The following is a 20906-nucleotide window of genomic DNA, read 5'->3' as shown; positions in this document are numbered from 1 at the left end:
GAGCCTGTCCAGAATGGTTCTTTCACTTTATACTTTTAAGATTCCTCCATGTCTTTCATGGCTTGATAGATAGTCCTTTTTAGCACTGAATAATATTCCATTGTCTAGACGTACCACAGTTTATGTATCTACTCAGCTACTACAGGGCATCTTGGTTGCTTTGTTTTGTCATAAGTTTTGGCAATTATGAATAGAGCTGCTATAAATGTGCAGGTTTTTCTGTGGCCATAAGTTTTCAAATCCTTCAGCTAAATACCAAGGAGCATAATTCCTGGATGATATGATTTAGTTCTGTAAGAAATCACCAAATTCTCTTCCAAACTGGCTGTACCACATTGCATTCCCACCAGCAAAGGATGAGAGTTCTGTTGTGCCACATCCTCACCAGTATTTGGTGTCAGTGTTCTGGATTTTGGCCATTCTTATAGGTGTGTAGTGCTATCTGGTTGCTGTTTTCCTTTGCATTTCCTGGATGACATAAGATGTGGAGCATCTTTTCATATGCTTACTTGCCATCTCTATGTTTTCTTTGGTGAGGTGCTGTTAAGGTCTTAGGCCCATTTTTTAGTCAGGTTTTTTGTTTTCCTACTGTTGAATTGTGAGTCCTTCGTATACTTTGAATTAAAGTGCTTTATCAGACGTGTCTTTTGAAAACATTTTCCCCCAGTCTGTGACCTGTCTTCTCATTCTCTTGAAATTGCCTTTTGCAGGGCAGAACTTTTTTAATTTTAATGAAGTCCAGCTGATGAATTATTTCTTATATGGATCGTGTTTTGGTGTTGGATATAAAAAGTCATCACCAAACCCAAGTTTGTCCAGGTTTTCTCCTATGTTACCTTCTAAGAGTTTTGCATTTTACATGTAAGTCTGTGATCCTCTTTCAGTTAATTTTTGCAAAGGGTGTAATATCTGTGTCTACATCCGCTTTTTTGCATGCAGATGTCCAGTTGTTCCAGCATCATTTGTTGAAAAGACTGTCTTTTCTCCATTGTATTGTGTCTATGCTTCTTTGTCAAATATCCATTGACTATATTTGTGTGTGTCTATTTCTGGGCTCTCTATTCTGTGCTATGGGCATCTTTGTTTATTCTTTCACTGATGCCACACTGTCTTGATGGCCATAGCTTCATCATAAATCGTGGAGCTGGTTAGTGTTAAGTCCTCTGTCTTTGTTCTTCAATATTGTGTTGGCTATTCTGGATCTTTTGCCTCTCCATGTAAACTTTGGAATAAGTTTGTTGATATCTACACAAAAAAACTTGCTGGTAGTTTGATTGCAATTGCACTGAATGGATAGATCAAATAGGGAAGTGCAGACATCTTGGCAATATTGAGTCCTCCTGTCAGTGAACATGGAATATCTCTCCACTTATTCTTCTTTGATTTCTTTCATCAGAGTTTGTAGTTCTCCTCATAGATATGGTACATATTTTTTAGATTTATATCTATATATTTCATTTTGGCAGGTGTTAATATAAATGGTATTGTATTTTTAATTTCAAACTTTGCTTGTTCATTGCTGGCATATAAGAAAGCAACTGACTTTTGTATATTAACCTCGTATCCTGCAAACTTGCTATAATCGCTTATTAGTTCCAAGAAGGTTTTTGGCAATTTCTTCAGATTTTCTATACATGCATAGCTCAGAAATATTGCAGATTCAGTTTCAGACCACTACAATAAAGCAAATATCACAATAAAGAGAGTCACACAAATTATTTGGTTTCCAAGCCCATACAATCATGTTTACACTATACTGTAATCTTTTAAGTGTATAATAGAATTATTTCTTTAAAAAAACAGTGCACTTACCTTAATTAAAAAATATTCATTGCTAAAATAAATGCTAACCATCTTCTGATCCTTTAGTGAGTTGTAAACATTTTGTTGGTGGAGGGTCTCACCTTGATATTGATGGCTACTTACTGATCATGGTGATGGTTGCTGAAGATTGGGGTGTCTGTGGCAATTTCTTAAAATAAGACAACAATGAAGTTTGCCATACTAATTGACTCTTCCTTTCACAAATGATTTCTTTGTAGCATGCAATGCTTTTGGTAATATTTTACCCACCATAGAACTTAGAACTTCTTTCAAAATTGGAGTCAATCCTGTCACCCATGCTTTGGCAGCAACCCACATACAAAATTACAAAATAGAGGAAGATTGACCTAGATGTTAGCTCAGGACTAATATTGCTCAGCAAAAAAACAAAACAAAACAAAACATGGACTCAATCCTCTCAAACTCTGCTGCTGCTTTGTCAACTAAGTTATGTAATATTCTAAATCCTTTGTTGTCATTTCAACAATCTTCACAGCATCTTCACCAGGAGTAGATTCCATCTCAAGAAACTACTTTCTTTGTTCATCCATGAGTAGTAACTCCTCATCCATTAAAGTTCTATCATGAGATTGTAGCAATTCAGTCACATCTTCAGGCTCCACTTCTGATTCTAATTCTCCTGTTATTTCCATCACAATTGTAGTTACTTTCTCCACTGAAGTCCTGAACCCCTCAAAGTCATCTGTGAGGGCTGGAATCAACTTCTTCCAAATTTTCATTAATGTTGATATTTTGACCTCTTCCCATGAATCATGAATGTCCTTAATGGCATCTAGAACAGTGAATCCTTTCCAGAAGGTTTTCAGTATACCAAGATCCATCAAAAGAATCACTATCTATGGCAGCTACAACCTTACAAAATGTATTTCTTCAATAATAAGACTTGAAAGTTGAAATTACTCCTTCAGTCATGCACTGTAGAATGGATGCTGTGTTGGCAGGCAGGAAAACAACATTAATCTCATTGTACATCTCCATCAGAGCTCTTGGGTGACCAGGTCCAACGTCAATGAGCAGTAATATTTTAAAAGGAATCTTTTTTTCTGAGCAGTAGGTCCCAACAGTGGCTTTAAAATATTCAATAAACCATGTTGTAAACAGATGTGCTGTCATCCAGGCTTTGGTGTTCCATTTATAGAGCACAGGCAGAGTAGATTCAGCATAATTCTTCAGGGCCCTAGGATTTTGGGAATGGTCAATGAGCATTGGCTTCAGCTTAAAGCCACCAGCTACATTAGCCGCTAATAAGAGAGTCAGCCTGTCCGTTGAAGCTTTGAAGCCAGGCAATGACTTCTCCTCTCTAGCTATGAAAGTCCTAGATGGCATCCTCTTCCACTGTAAGGCTGTTTCATCTACATTGAAAATCGGATGTTTGATGTAGCCGCCTTCATTAATGATCTTAGCTAGATCTTCTGGAGAACTTCCTGCAGCTTCTACGTCAGCACTTGCTGCTTTACCTTGCACTTTTATGTGGTGGAGATGACTTCTTTCCTTAAACCTCATGAACCAATCTCTGCTGGCTTCAAACTATTTTTCTGCAGCTTCCTCACCTCTCTCAGCCTTTGTAGATTGAAGAGAGTTAGGGCCTCCCTCTGGACTAGGTTTTGGCTCAAGTCAAACTTGTGGCTGGTTTGATCTTCTGTCCAGACCACTAAAACTTTCTCCATATCAGTAATAAATCTGTTGTGCTTTTTCATCATTTGTGTGTTCACTGGAGTAGCACTTTTAATTTCCTTTAAGAACTTTTCCCTTGGATTCACAACTAGGCTAACTGTTTGGCTCAAGAGGTATAGCTTTTAGCCTATTTCACTTTTGACATACTTTCCTCACTAAGGTTAATCATTTCTAGCTTTTCATTTGAAGTGAGGGATGTGAAGCTGTTCCTTTCAATTTGAACAATTAGAGGCCACTATAGGGTTATTAATTGGCCTAATTTCAATATTCTGGTGTCTCAGGGAATAGGGAGACCCCGGGAGAGGGAGAAAGATGGGGAAATGGTTGGTTGGTGGAGCAGTCAAAACATACACATTTATCGATTAAGTTTGCTGTTTTATATGGGCATGGTTCATGGCACCCCAAAACAGTTACAATAGTGACATGAAAGATCAGTGATCATAGATCACCATAAAAGATGCAAAGAATAATATAACAACATATGATAATGAAAAAGTTTGAAATATTACAAGAATTACCAAAATGTGATACAGAGACATGAAGTGAGCAAATGCTGTTGGGCAAATGGCACCAAAAGACTTGCTCAACCCAGGGTTGCCCCAAACCTTCAATTTCTAAAAGACACAATATCTGTGAAGTGCAGTAAAGCAAAAAGCACACTAAAACAAGGATATACCCATATAGATGTTCATGTCATCTATGAACAAAGATAGATTTATTTCTTCTTTCCCAATCTGTAAGTATGCAATTTAAAAATTATTTTTGTTATTTTATAGCAAAGAGAAAAATTTAATTCATGGATAAGCTGTTTCACATGACAATGGACTTTTAAATGATTGACTTAAAATCTCAATGCTTTATTCTCTGCTCTATAAAAGACTGGATGATGTACCAAGACAATATAATGTGTTGGTAATCTCTACGATATTTAAATATTAGTACATAAAGCATTTAAACATACTTGTTATTTTTATCATAGTTTTCATAGAATTCAAATAAATAACATTTTAAAATTTGCATTAAACATATACAGAATCCCTAAAGTGTTGTGGCTAAATTAAACATTTCTTTGAAGGTTATAAATGATAAGAAGATTCTTATTGAGATACACTGGGTGACTGGAATTGTTGTTTTTTAGAACATTCTAGTTCAAGTTTTACTTTGTTATTAAAAACAGCCCTATTGGTGTATTTTCTCTAGTGTGCCTAGAAATTATTGAGCTGTTTGTTTACTGGGCAGTCAAGTAGATTGATTTTCCTAGGTTTCTGAATGAAGGCTTGAAACTTAAAAAATGTGACACTTGAAAGGAAACCTAATCCTTTAAACTTGAAAGGATAAAAAGAGAACTAAAGTACACATTTCATCTTTATTTGTACATAAGATTCTAAAGAATGAGAAAATGAAAATGAAAAACTTTCTGAAAGATTAATATTGTCTATCTTGAGAAATTTTCAGAATAACTTAGTTATCTATTTTTGCGATAAAATTATTGTTGACTCCTGTTAGAGAGTTTTAGCGAAGTTGTTTGACAGCTCAAATTTTTACACTGAAAAATTTGAAAAAGCTGGCTTGGTCTCTAAAGAATCTCTTGAATAATTTTTATTTTTTTATTTTATTTATTTTTATTTTATTTTATTTTGTTTTGAGGAAGATTAGCTCTGACCTAACATCTGCTGTCAATACTCCTCTTTTTGCTGAGGAAGACTGGCCCTGAGCTAACATCCGTGCCCATCTTCCTCTACTTATATGTGGGAGGCCTGCCACAGCATGGCTTGACAAGCGGTGTGTAGGTCCACACCCGGGATCTGAACCAGCGAACCCTGGGCCACTGAACCTGAACTTGTGAACTTAAACACTGTGCCACAGGGCCGTCCCACAGTGAGGAATTTTTGAGGGGCAAAAACAGTGGAGAGAAAGAAATCCCAGAGAGGTAAATTCAACAGATGGCTAAAAGGCTGAGACGTTCATGAGAGATTTTGACAATCTCATGGATCTGGAGGAACAAAACTTAGACTTCAGACCTCCTGTGGAGAAGGGACTTGGTTAAAAAGGACAAGTTATCCACAGGTACCAGTGAAGGGATATACTTAGGAGTAAAGACAAACTGGAAATAAACCAAGCCTCATGAAGACTGAAAACCAGCTAGGAATCAGTTCAATCCCAGAGATGGTTAAGTTATTTTGCCCATACTCTAAACATGACAGGAAGAAAAAGTCAATCCTCTCTGGCACAAAATAACAATATCCATAGCCTCAAATTAGCTATAAAATATTTCATACCTGATATGCAAAAGAAAATAACTATATATACCAGGGGACCTGACCAGAAGATTGATATTGAAAAAGAGCAAATACTGAAATAGAAGCAGGTATATTGAAGTTATGCACCATAGACTTTAATACAACTTTAAAAATTACAATGATTATATCTTCGTGGTAAACATCATATCATTATGAAATATGTCCCTTATAGGAGATTTATCTGTTATTAGGGTAATATTTATTGCAACTGTTAACACAGTTAAGAGCATAAAGCTTCAAAATGATTAAAGTACAAAGTGATGTAAATAAATCGAGAAGTAGATAAATTCACAATTATAGCAAGAGTGATAATACTGATCAACTCATTTTATGAGGTCAGAATAATCTCAGTAACAAACAACATTATAAAAAGGAAAAATCACAAGCTAATTTCTTTCATAACGACAAAACTCCTAAATTTATTATTAGCAATCTAGAGCCATCATATATAACAATAATATATTATGGCCAAGGATGTTGCTTCAGGAATGTAAGTAGGGTATAACACTTAGAAAATCAATCAGTGTACTTCCTCAGAATAACAGAATAAAGGAGGAAATCTTATAATCACCTCAAATAGATGCAGAGAAAGGTAAGAGAAATCAATTCCGATTGTTCTATGCCCATGCATATTCAGTACTATTTTGAGTATAAGCATTAAAAGAAAAAAATGTGGATAAAAATATAATTTTAATTGTATGTGTACATTAATCCTTAGAGAGAGAGAGATGTTCAAAACAGAGGAATAAAATCTTTCTAAACCAAGTTTAGCTCTGAGAGGCAATGAGTTGTCTACACTGAGACACCAATAATAAGGCCGTGTTTTTCAGGGTCACCAAATAGCCATATTGAGAAAATATTCTTTACAGGAGAATCCCAGCTTGTGAATGTGGAATAAATGGCAGAATTATGAGTCTATTTTTTAACTTAGAAAATAATTAATTATGCATTGATAAATTGACTCTCTAAAAAGAAAGCTCTGGGGGGGCCAGCCCGGTGGCTGGGTGGTTAAGTTTGTGCACTCTGCTGCGGCGGTCGAGGGTTTCACTGGTTGGAGTCCTGGGCACGGACATGGCACCACTCATCAGGCCATGCTGAGGCAGCATCCCACATGCCACAAGTAGAAGGACCCACAACTAAAACCATATAACTATGTACCAGGGGGCTTTGGGGAGAAAAAGGAAAAATAAAATCTTTGAAAAGAAAGCTCTGATTTGTGAGATTTTCTGACTTTTATGGAATAAATACTCCTACCATGGTCAATTGCAAGCTACCAACATGGAGTCTTTGAACTCGGAGTTGCAAAGAAATGTACACAATTGGCTCTTCTGAGTTGATGGAAGCAGGCTCCTGTATGCCACTAGAAATAACTGATTTAAGCAAATTTGTAATCTATGAATGAAACCAAAAGAAGACAGGTTAATAGAGAATTTTATGATGAAGGAACAAGAATATTAACACCTGAAACCACATATTAATTTCAGCATTACTAAGACTGCTACCAGGAGATATAAAGTACCTTCTGATATAAATGTGAAGTACACAGCACCACCTTCCTATCGAATGTTCTTGCCAAAAAATGTTTGAACTAGATCTAATCAAACCTACAGAACTAATTTGAAGATTATGGGACAAACGGAAAAGAGGAATACAATGGTACCTCTAGGTGGTAAGTAGATCCAGTGGGATGCTCTACTGGTCAATTGACCTGGTTTCTTCAACAAGTAAAAAGCATGATTCAAAAAAATAAAGTTGCGAGCACTGACTATCTGGAGTAAAGAAGGATAAAGAAACTTAATACTCTAATATAAAGGGTAGGGGCCAGCCCCGTGGCTGAGTGGTTAAGTTCATGCACTCTGCTTCGGTGGCCCAGGATTTTGCCAGTTCGGATCTTGGGCACAGACCTAGCACTGCTCATCAAGCCATGCTGAGGTGGCGTCCCACATAGCACAACTAGGAGGACCTACAACTAGAATATACAACAATACAATATGTTCTGCGGGGCTTTGGGGAAAAGAAGAAGAAAAAAAGAGATAGGTAACAGATGTTAGCTCAGGGCTAGTCTTTAAAAAATAGTAATAATAATATAAAGGGTAGCTCTTGTTTGGATCTCGATTCACACAACAGATGATGAAATGGCATTTTAGATTACTGAGGAAATTTGGGTATTCAGGTGCCAAGCGATACCAATTATAATTTTCTTTGATGTCATAATAGCATTTTGGTTATGTATGAAAGTGTTCATATTTTTAGAGATGGCATAATATCTGGAATTTGCTTTAAAACAATTCAGAAAAAGAAAAACATCTTTATAATTTTGGCATATGTGCGGTAGACATGTAGAGGTTATTTATGTTTTTCATTCTTCTTTGGTGCACGTTTCAAATGTTTCATAGTAAAACTTTATTGAAATTGAGCAAAAGTGAGATCTTTAATAATACAAGACTAAAACATAAATACTTGATGAGTAAATCTGAGGAGTTTATAAGACTTTTATAAAGACAATGATAACATTTTTAAAAAACACTTAAGAGAAAACTTAAACAACTAGTGAGAAATACTATTGCCCCATATGGGAATAATGGATGGTAGGTAGCGATTTCAGGAAACAGGGAAGAAAGTTCAGGGAGTATAAGACAAGGAAAATAAAACCAAATATTTGTGTGCATTACCGAGGTCGCCACTTTGGAAAATAGGGACACGTTGAGGATTGATGAACTCTTTCCAAAGAACTGCTTGCTATTCTTCAACCTTCTAACAGATTATTTTTATTATGTATCCTGGAGATAGTATTGAGCATAAGGGTCTCATAATTGATTTCTCATTCTCTAAGTATGTCTTGCACAGGTGAGCTGGCAAGATATTTTAATAATCTTGTCACCGTCTGCCAAAACTCTAAGCAAACAAGAAAAATCACTTATCTTCCTAGCCTATTATATTTCTAGTAACTCAGGTCAAAATACTAATATCTTATTTGGTAAGTTGCACTGACTGTCTACTAAATCTGGTTCTCATGGAAAAAATCAAGTTCAACCAGTTTTCTCTGCTGAGTTTTAACTTGATGGTCCAATGAATTTTCCCAATATTGCTAATTAAAAATTCAGGAAACTGGGGCCAGCCCTGTGGCGCAGTGGTTAAGTTCACACATTCTGCTTCAGCAGGCGCCGGTTCGTGCATTTGGATTGCGGATGCGGACCTACACGCCGCTTGCCAAGCCATGCTATGGCAGGGGTCCCACATACAAAGAAGAGGAAGTTGGGCACACATGTTAGCTCAGGGCCAGTGTTCTTAAGCAAAAAGAGGAGTATGAGCGGCAGATGTTAGCTCAGGGCTAATCTTCCTCAAAAAAAAAATTCAGGAAACTGGAAAATATTGAGTATGCTAGGCAGAAGTGATCCACTGTCATTGTAAAATATAAGACGGCATTCAGCCAGTGCTATAACACTTCAGTTAACTTTGCAATTCTGAAAGAATTCGACGTCTATAGTTTACATTGTAATTTGAAGTTGCTTCAAAGGAACGATTTGCAATGATATGTAGAATATGCAAAATATGAAAATAAGCCAATTATCTATAAGTGTCTTTATTCTATTTATCCCACTGTTGAGTTAACCACCAATTAAGCGTTCTCTTTAACTGAACTCCCCAACAATGCTGGGTAACTGTGGCGTTATTTTATCTTTGTTTTAACTTAGTCATAACTTCTATGTAATTTTGTTCCAGTTTGGAAGTCGTTTCCATACTCTTCTATCCTAAGACAAGTGACCGAAACAAAGCCTAGAATAAATCTGCCTTTGATTTGGCCTGCTTTATAACTATGCCAGTAGAGGCTGGAGTTTGTCAGGCTGCCCAAAAAAAGAATATTATAATGCTTATACTTTTATTTTATCTACGCTTTTTGAGGCCAATTTAGATCATACCATTTCTATCTCAAATGATTGAGGTGTTAGTGACTTTTCAATTGCTCCCTAACATGAAACACATAGTCTCTTCAAACTGTTTTGAAGTGCTTTTGTCAGCTGCCAAACTGCTGAGGAGGCTTGAGTATAGGTTTTAATTAACGTATTTTATTGAAATCTTTCAGAGCCATCAGCTTTCCTGTGGTTATTTGAGATAGGTCCCTTGTTGTTTCAAATATCTTTCTCATCTCAGAACTCTTTAGTCTGTGAACAGGTCCTGCAATCCAAATTCAGTGATACATAATGTTAAATTATAATTCATTTTTCATTTTGCAGTAATGGATTCCCCTGCTAAAATTTCACTTTGAAAGTAAAGATAAAATGAAGACATAGCATGAAGGTGGGTAAAATAAGGTGTTTGAAATAATTTCTCTTCTACAGAAATATTTACTACCATTAGTTACTGAAATTCCAATTAAATATGTTGCTGTAAGGTTTAATTTGAATGATGATGCTATCTCAGGAGGTAAACGAGAAGGAAAATTAAGCTTAATCATATGAGGGAGCCTAATGAGATAATATTGAAGGAAGTTAAGGAGAAATGTGGTATAATCATAAACTAAGCTTTGTGAGAGTTTGATGGTTATATTGCAACTCACACTTTCCAGGGGTATAAGACCAATAAGTAGGGACTTTTACTGTGCTGGATAAATACGAGAAGAGCCCTATATAAGAGAGTAGCTGAAAGGTCATGCTGGGAACTCATTGCTGCTATTGCCTCCTAACTCACGTAAAGCCTTTCCTAGGTGTGTAAGTATTGGGCTGTACGGGGAATAAAGTAAATACAGCTGCACCCTTGGCTATAGAGTGCAGGTGAAGATGTAGAATAATACAGCTCCTATTTAATGATCATTTGCTAAGAGCCAAACAGTGCCCTGAATGTTTTGCATGCATCATCATGTTTAATTCTTACATTAAGTCTATACATGAGAAACTATTCATTTCCTCATGTAATGATAAGGGTATCGAGCCATGGGAAACTGGCAATGGTAAACCAGATAATCTCCATCCTAGCACAGGATTTCAGTTAAACAGTCTCATGTAGACCAAAATGATAATTATTAGAATGGTCCTGTGTTACCATCAAATCTATCCTTATACCTCTTCAAACCAGCATGCAATCCAGGAAACTTAAAATTTGTCCTTGGATATGCTTCAAGAGCTTGCCGGGAGATTGGGAGTGCACAGGCAAATGAATGCTTTTCTAGATGCACACATCAAGATCACCAACTTGACTCTTCAATCCATTGCATCCAATCTCTTTTACAAAGTAAGTCTCCAAGAAAAATTTGAAAACATTTCTGGGGATAAAAAACTTTGAAGTTTGTTAGAGTCACTTAACAGGGATTCTCTTGTTATAGATTGGTATGTCAGTTTGGATCTCTGAAGGAAATAGAAGGCACGCTGAGTTGAGATCACTAAGAGAATGCAATGAAGAGTATCAGAAGGTTTAAAGTAAACTAGAGATGTTGCAGAACCCAGAGACTAGCAACACTGAAGCTCTTACCACCACTAGGCCACTGCAGCAAAGGGAAGAGTGTTTCTGAGGGACAGTTGAACAAAGGAAAAGGGGATGTTCAAAAGAACCACGGTTATAGAGAAGTAGTCACTACCATAACTATGGCTTCTGCAGCCAGCCACTACTGGAACTGAGAATGGATGTAGAGAAGAAATAAACTTACCACTCTTTCCTCCCATTCTATAACCTCCTGCTGCTGCCCTCCATTGGGTGAAACCAACCTTAAGACAAAAAGCAAGGAAATGCAGATAATGCAGTCCACAGGGGTCCAGTCCTTAGAACACAGAACAGACAAAAGAATAGCAGAAACTAGGTCTACGGGGAAGGGGAAAGTGACAAATGGATCTTAACCACCACTCTTCAAACATTTTGCAGTCCAGCTTCCATTCTCGACCAACAGAGAATTAATCACAAAACTCCATCTGTCACCAAATCATCACAGGGTGATGTCAACTTGTCACCCTCCATGTAGCCTAAATTATAACTTTAGCCATATAAGGTTTAAAAAATTGGGTAAACAAATCATTTGACATAAGACATTACTGTATTCCCTATCTCTTTAGCCGATAGCAAGGTCAAAATCAGTAATCATATTTCCCTTCTTCCTCTATCTAATTCCTTATTCCCTTATCCATTAACTTAGTTGGTTGAGATTCTTAATTGGTTGAGCAACCCAAAAATTTAATTCCACAGAATCCATGTCCATGTTGATCCCGACCTTATTCAGTTGTCCTAGTTTCTCACTGAGATTATTATTGAACATGGGAATACGAAGAAATTCCTTATGAAGTCCCCAGGTAAAAGCTATAGTCTTCCCTCTGTGCTTTGTGTAATAATAACACAATTTTCTCTTAGTAATTTGGATAAATCCTTGCATCTTATAAATTAATCCCCTCATTTGCTTGTCAGTTCAGTAGAAGAGGACTTCAAAATGGTCAGCTGGCAGTCTCATTTTCCACTTTAATGGAACCATGACTGTGATCCTTGGCATAGGTGTCTCTTTCTCTTGGGTGCCAGGACTGCCAATTCAACTGAGCCCAAGTTTGTGGAAAAATTTTGTAAATGGATTTTTAGGTATTGTTATGAGATCATCCATCCATCAATGTAATGCTTTTGGGGGAAACAGCACAATATAAGGTCTACTATTTTAAGGCATATGCCACAACCTATAGGACAGGACATCAAATTTTCAGAGGTTTTCACCTGCAGATGGCACTGCAATTGAGTTGTCAGTTAGCCATTTCCATCATTTTATCAGGTCAGCTGATTTTGAGTGTTGGACACATAGTAAGAACAATGAACTCTGTGGCAGGATCTCTGGCACACTTTGTTGGTGGTCAAATGAATTCTTCAGTTAGAAGCAGTGTCGAGTTGTCTAAATGGCAAGGAATAAGCATTCTGTCAATGTATGAATGGTGGATTGGCAGAAGTGTTGTGGGACAGAATGGCCAGTCTATATCTATAATAACTACTTTTGTGAGAACAAACCACTCACTCCTTTCATGAAGGAAGACATTTTGTGTAATCAATCTTTAATCCCGTGGCTGGCTAGTTCCCCAGAAAATGGTGCCAAACTGGTTCAGCATTAGCCTTTTCTTGCTCATTTTGGCACAAAGCAGATCAGCTTTGATGTGTGAAAGTCCATATTATTGAGCTCATGCATAGTCTCCATCCTTGCCAACAAAGCCACATGGAATATGGGTCCACTGAGCAAGAACTCGTAATCTGAAAACAAGTGTACTGGTTTTCACAAGTACACAAAGAACAAGACCACAGACAGGTCTTCTGGTCTATATGATTATTGAGATCCTTCTCTGTCATAGATATTCTTTAGGGAGTTTCAATACGACACAGACATTTTTGCACCATGTTCCTGCTTTGATAGATCCATCCATGTAATTCCCACCACCTCAGACTTTCCTGTCAGCAATCTTCCAGTCCTGTCCTTTCTAAGTTCTTGACAAGCCAGCCAATCCATTAGACATTGATCAGAAATAAGTGTAGAATTGGACCTTTCCAAACAGAGAACATTTGCATTTGCTCAAATCACCACCAAGTGGAAAGATTTCCCTTCTATCTGACAGGACTGTCTTTATGTAGAGCCACGTAATTATGTATCTTTATGTAGAGCTATAATGCAGCTGACTACTTCCAGCTGGTGATTGCTGCACACCACGCAGACTCATCGGCAAACTAGGCCTCAATGAATTCTTCATCTGTTAATTGGTTAATTGTGTCCTCTTCTGTTATTCAAAACCTGATCATATTTCCATAGCTGGGGAGTACAGGCATGACACTGAAGCAGTTGAAGGGAATACTGTGGGTGAGCCATGTGCTTTGCAATTTACTTGTGTCTTCCAAACCTGCTCAGGCCGGATCTTGTACATAGCATTGCCATTAATAATAGAATGTTGCTGCAAGCAGTAACTTTATGATTGGATGCATCAAAAATTACTAGACTACTTGGCAAGCTGCTGTTGCCAAGTGACTTAGTATACAGTGGTCAGGGGCCCAGCAGCAAGCCAGGAGCTCCTTTTTGAATAGAGAATCATTTTAGGCAGAAGAGATTATCATAGCTTTGCTTCAGTCTCTTAAGGGTCTGTGCTGTGATTCCCTTCTAGGGCTCCCTATTGCGCCCATTCTACCACAGACCTTTCAAGTACCACTGGATGCTCAACCTTAAGGTTCAGACCTCAAGGCAGCTTGCACCTGAGCATAGACCATATGTTAAATTCATTCTTATCTTGGATCCCTCACAAAACTGGTGGCCTTCTAAGTTATCCAGTAAGTGTGTAAGAGCAGTACACTCAAATTTGGTTCATGCTGTCTTCAAAATCCAAATAGTTACACCAAACATATTGCTTCTTTTTTTATGGAAGGTGGTGCAATCTGCAGCTAATGTTTCTAAATTTAGAGGGTATATCCTCACATATATCAGACCGCTGGGTGATTGGAAAAATCCTGATATGATGACTTTCCATTTCATAAGAAAGCTCTAGCACACCTATGTCTTACTGAAGCATCTGGCTGCTTGTTCCTTCTTTGTCATTAGGTAGAATGGGCAAAATATCATTAATATAGTGCAATGTAATGGTGATGTTCTGTGGGACATATGATGTTTAAGGACACTCAGGACTAGAATGCTAGAGAACGCATTATAACTATAAAACAAGACATTGATGTTTACTCTACCACATAGAGGTGAACCATTTCTGAATACATATATTTAGAATATATTAGTATATATACATATATGCATATTTATATAAATTTCTGTGTATTAAGTAACAATGGATGTGGCTTATTTTCTCCGGTAAAGATACCACAAAGGCATCAAAACCAGTTAACATTGATTATAATCCAAAACAACTGCTAATTTTGGCACCAACCAAACAGGTGAGTTAAACAGGGACATGATATGAATCATTTTCTCCACATCTCTCTAGACTCTGATGGTGGCCCTAATGTCTGTGTGGGGTTAAATTCTGCTATTAGATTATTATTTGTTTGGGGATGACGGTTGCACAGACTCCCACTTGATCTTTCCTATCAAAATAATCTTTCCTCTATGGGTCAGGGAACTGCTCCATTGATTCCACCAGTTACTCAGTACATGCATTCTGAGTACATATTCAGGAATTGGGGAATAACCACAATTTTTAATTCAAACTGTGAAACAGACTGGACCATATCTCCATTCATTGCCAGACTCCCATAGCCTCCCTCCCTCCAAATCTGACCTAAGGACAGTGGTGGAATGGTGGGTTTCTAGAATTTAGTGTCAACGTGGAGCCAGTATCTAATTACCTCAGGAATGCCTAGGCATTTTCCTTTTTTCCAGACGTGTTCAAACCAGTACATGACAGCAGGCTTCCTGGAAAAGGTTTAGAGGAAAATGTATAGTATACATTGTGGTCGTCTTTCAAGTTTCTTCTTCATAAGGACCTGAGCCCTCCCTCAGTAAAGGAGTGGCAGGTCTGTGAAGGGACTCAAGTCTATGAACTAGGTAAATAGCCATGGATACCTACTATGTTGACAAGAGTCAGTTTTCTGACTTCTAGAAGAAGAAATGTTCGAAATATATAGATCAATCAATTCTTCTTCAGGGTCTCTATTCATTATGGAGAGAAGTTTATGATCAACCAGAAGTTTATGATCACAGGAATCATAACATATTGTGGATCAAAACATATTATTTTACACTCCCCCCATGCTTTTTATGGTAATTGCAGCCACTCTGTCTCTAAAGGTTAAACATCACTATTCCAGGATCCAATTATTTCCACTGACATCACGAGCCTAATTCCATAGTAGCATCTCCTATAGCTTTTCTAGGTTATTAATGCTCCCTTCACCAATGTGTTTCTTTATTCGTTGGTAAAAAAAAAAGAAATTCCCTGGAGAAAAGCCTACTTGAATGCTACAATTAGCATGTGGCTAAGAGTTTGCACATAGTAGATGCACTTAAATATTCTGGTATTTCAGGGACTTTGGACTCCTTCCTCTAGAGTATGCCATGGAGGTCCCAACATCTCAACCTCATTAACAATAAGAGAACTGTGAGACTAGGCTTCAATTAATCAGCCTTTCACAGTATTATTAGTGCTTGACGGACTTGAACCAAAATATTTACAACAAATTCTGATTGAGTGCATCCAAATTTATAAATTCAGCCAGATCAGGCTTTATTTTTAGCTTTCTTTGGCCAAAAATACTTAGAATCTATTTCAACACATGTTTTTCAGACACTTGGTGATCAATTATGGCAAGATCTTTCAACCTCAGTGACTGCATCCTTTCTTTTCTAAGAAGAGACTGTAATTCTTTCTCTGATGCATGGAGAGTAACTAGAAAAACTAGGTAAAGAAAGAACTGGTGGAACCACTGGATTCCTTACGATGATCACACTGATTCATGTGACCTCAAGAGATTCATCAGAGGAATTGATGACCAGTTAATCCAGATGACTTTGACCACTCACCTGCTGTCTTACTCAGAGAGGCTATCCTCCACTGATCCAATTGACTCTAAACTCCATTCCTTTTGCTGTCTGTAAATCATACGACACAGACTCATGCTCTAATCCTTGTTTAACATAATGCTGTCAATTGAGCATAACTCAAAATTTTTGACATTGCTGTGTACAACCTGCACTGATCTTTAATATATGTATTTTTTAATTTACTCCTGTTTTTTAGACATATACATGCTCCAGCCCTATCCTAAGCATTCGTATCTCTGAATCACGGCTTTGTTTTCTAGCTATATATTTTTCTAATAAATAAAAATGAAAATAAATACCCAACTACTATTTTCAAATTTTCCCCTGAAAATTTTATGTATTCAGCAGTGAGAAGTAACTAGACCTAGATGCATCATATAGAAAAACTTCATGAGTGCTAAAGAGGCAAAAGAAACTACACACAAAAGATTATTACAATGGACTAAACGTTTATGTCCCCCTAAAATTCATTCATATGTTGAAAATCAGTTGCCGGTGTGATGGTATTAGGAGGTGAGGTCTTTGGGAAGTGATTAGGTCATGAAGGCAGAGCCCTCCTGAAAGCAATTAGTAGCCTTATAAAAGACACCTGAGAAAGTAACCTTGCTCTTTCTGTCCTGTTGAGGTTACAGCATAAAGACAGCAGTCTAGACACCAAATCTCCTCCTCACCAGACACCAAATCTTCCAGCATCATGCTTTTGGACTTCCCAACCTCCAGACCTGTGAGAAATAAGTATTTGCTGTTTATAAACTAGTTTATGGTATTTTTGTTGTAACAGTCCAAATGGACTAAAACAAAGGTGTACTGTAAAATTCCGTCATATATAATAGCATTTAGATATGGAACAAAAATATACAAAATCAATCTAGGTTTTTAGAAATTGGATTAGTGGCTATCCTTGTTTGGGAAGGACTTGTATCAGTAAGGAGAATTATGATTAACCTTTCTTAATCTGGGTGATAGTTCCACGAGTGTGTTCAGTTAATGGGAAATCATCAAATTGTGCACTTATTTTATATATATATATATGTATATACACACACACTCTGTGCATCCCCATTGTCTTTTTCCTTTGTTTCCAAAGTTGCTAACTTTTTCTCCTGATTTTTCTACATTTCAAAGTAGGATGGTCTGTCTTATTGCCCGGTGCATTGTCCCTTTGTAGTATCCAATAATATGCCAACTACCCATAACCTTGAGTTTTATAGCACGTAGACAATAAAGCAGAGTTGTGCTTTCAACATAGAGTTTTTAATGTTTCACAAAGATTTTAGAGAAAAAGTTCTTATTTGGACCTTTTAACTTCCATCTCCCTTTAAAATTCTCATGTAAGATCTTAGCTAGGACCCAACACTATTCAATTCTTCTTTCTTTCGCTCCTGGTCCAGGTTACTTAGACCATGTAGATATGTCTTGACATCTCTCCACTTTCCCTCTGAACTCTTTCTCAGAACTTTTGTTCCCTTGCTTCATTGATTTCCAAAGTCTTCTAAATACTCAGGCAAAAGAGTTATATTCTCAAATAAGAGCTTCCACCACTTCCACTATGCATGTAATGTGGATGAATTTAATGACTACCTTAGCTATATCCCAGCTCTAAAAGTCTATGAAGTACCATTAATATATTTAATAGATTACATGCTGAGTATTACTTATTTCACCAAAGCTTCATTGACCCTTAGCTCTTTTGTCAAAAGCTCAATAAGCTTTCTGCAAGTATTTGGTAAATAATTACTCAAGTGACATCACTTGAATAATTAATTTTAAAGGATTCTTCAGAGAGTTGCAATGGTGGCACTTCTATTACTGTTTATTTTTAAGTGTCATTTAAGCAAATTGTGCAAATCAAATTGGTCATCTAAGTGTGCATGTACATGTGTGTATTAACAGAGTTCAGGAATTCAGAAATTAATTGTAGTTAATTCAATGATGACAAGGCTACAATGATTATTAAAATAAAATCTAGATGCTAATTTGTATCCTATGGGTTCCAGTGACTTTTGAATTCTGCTTTATTATAAAGAAAATTATAAAGAAAAGAATATTTTTCAAAATAGAGTTCACATCTACCTTACAAAGCTTAGGAAATCTTAGTACACATTAGAGTGTCCTAACCGAGTTGGATCAACCACATGGTTAGCCTGATGATTGTGCAGAAAAGAACTTTGAAAACTGAATGAAAGAAGAGTTGATTCAATGACTTGAGTATTGATGAGCCTAGGACATCAATGGATATAAGTTAACGTTAAAGAGAATACACATAGTATTTTTACCAGTGGTCTTCCAGATACTTCTCTAGTTAAGGTCAATTGAAGGGTGCTTTTTGGCAATTTGTCACTTGAGGCTAGTGTTGATCCTTAAATAACAAATCTAATTGACTGCATTTTTTTAAAGCACATATATGGCTTTTTCCATTTAAGCCATTTGAGAGAATAGATCTATTAATTTCGTGGCAGTTTTAACATTTCATTGATGTGTTTCAAATCATATTTTTGGACACTGGTATATGAACCCCTTCACGACAGGATCTATATCTCATTCAACTCTGTGACATAGACTCAGTCAATTGTAGATGCACAGTAAGCGTTCAGGGGCTGACCTCTAGTATGTGGGAATCTACATAACAGTTATTAAGATCTAAGGAGGCTCTGATGTAGTATGCAGACAACAGCTTTTGACTTTTTCTAGGACAATTTTCTTGTTTAACTTTTATCAAAGTTTTCTGCATGACAAGGCTCCTAGCGTTTAGGTTTTTGGCAAAGTGACATAAATCAAAAGTTTAAATTGAAGAAGGCTCAACCTATCCCTTTTAAATGAAGGAGCTGACAATTTTGGGATTTATAAGTATTTAAGCTGTCAGTGGCCACCCAGTGTCTTGCTAATGATTTTTCCCCTTTAGATGACAAATCCAACTGATTAACTGTCCTAATTGCTACTGTGCACATCTTTCCTTAGCAGGAGTCTGAGTAATTTGGAAGATGTTTTTTAACTAAAAATTTACTTGAAGCTTTAAAATGGAGACAGAAAATTTCTTTATAAATATACTCATAATACTTAAATATACTCCGTGGCTGAGTCAGAAGGACAAGTAAACCTAGACACGTTCAGTGATTTATTTGAAAAGTAAGAGTGTGTTAAACTTTAGGAAAAATGTCTATAAAATGATATAACACATTAAAAACAAACATTTTTGAAGAATGACTATAGACATAACCAAAAGGTTTTTCTACTCTAAATAAAAATTAACTTAAATTCATTTAAAAATTAATCTTCTTAGAGGATTTAAATTCTATGTACCATATCCCTAACATATGTCAATTTATACAACACTTTGCAAAAATTACATTGATTACTTAAGAGTTCATAAAAAACAAAAATGATTATTGAAATTTTTATGCTTTTTCTCTTCTTGTTCTTATAACAAAATAAAATATTAGTTAATTCTGTTTCACTACCATTTCCTGTTAATGAAGATTTCAATATGCAATTGGTTCAATATAATTTTAGTAAATATAGTTACCTACATTATTGATTGATTTAAAAATGGCATTCAGTGAGTCTACAGATAATATAACAAATATATAAATTTATTTCTAATTAATAACTAAAGTTTTCTAATCATAAATATACTTTTCCAATTATATGATTCTAATGCAATTATTCTTAAGACATCTGCTGTTTGGAAACAGAGAGGGCTCTTAGGAGTGAAGAAAAAAAGCAGAAAATCCAATTAAATGACTGTTTTAGTAAGTCATGAGCACATAGATACAATGGTGGATGAGATAGGAGAGCGTGGAGATGTTCTCCAAGTAATTTAGTGATCCTTCAATGTCTCCGTAGTAAAATAGCTACAATTATATCTACTTATAAGATTAAGATTATACAGTGTCTCTAATTAGCACAGTGCTTGAGTCAGAGTGACCACTGTTCCTGTTTGCCCTGGACTAAGGGATTTCCCAGGGTGTGGACATTCAGTGTCAAAACCAGGATAGTTCCAGATAAACTGAATTAGTCACCCTACGCCTTCTCTTCACTTCTCCATCTGCGTCCCATCATCCCATAATATTTTAATGGGAGTTTCAAAAGAATACCAGGTCACTCCATCCCAACTACTGATTTTATTTCTTGATCTTCCTTTCCGGTGAAAACCTCTTAAATGATGAGTCCACAGTATCCAACCTCATGGTTGGTATTGTTGCATTTGACCAATGGGATACGGATAGTTTTTAAATAATGCAACAAAACAACTTCAACACAAGCAATATTAAGCTAGTTAATTAATGACAAAGTAAGATTGTCTCTGAGATTTTTGATAGATATAATGAGTACACATTTATCCCAGTTTTGAATCAGCATCCCAATAAAACATATCTTCACAATTATAATCACCTAAGTTATAAGTGGATAATTTTAGACAGATAATTTGATGATCTAGACAAATAAATTATTCTTCTCAGGCCCACTGAACCAATAGGAGATATATATATACATATCTCCTATTGCAGATGGGAGCAGCCTCTCCTCCATAGTGTAGCAGAGGCTAGAACTTCAGGCAAGAGTTGATATTCCATCTGAATCTGAAATCTGTACGGCAGTCCAGCAGG

At 36.4% G+C, this 20906-nt stretch overlaps 1 pseudogene; it reads right to left on the bottom strand.

The window, feature by feature from the left end:
* Positions 1–1846: 1846 nt before the first annotated feature.
* The window catches only part of LOC138921075 (tigger transposable element-derived protein 1-like), a 28456-nt pseudogene continuing 9396 nt past the window's right edge, over positions 1847–20906 (bottom strand).

This window comes from Equus caballus, chromosome 27 (genome assembly GCF_041296265.1).
Source record: "Equus caballus isolate H_3958 breed thoroughbred chromosome 27, TB-T2T, whole genome shotgun sequence".
Classification (NCBI taxonomy): Eukaryota; Metazoa; Chordata; class Mammalia; order Perissodactyla; family Equidae; genus Equus; species Equus caballus.
This window is presented reverse-complemented; position numbering and strand designations above follow the sequence as displayed.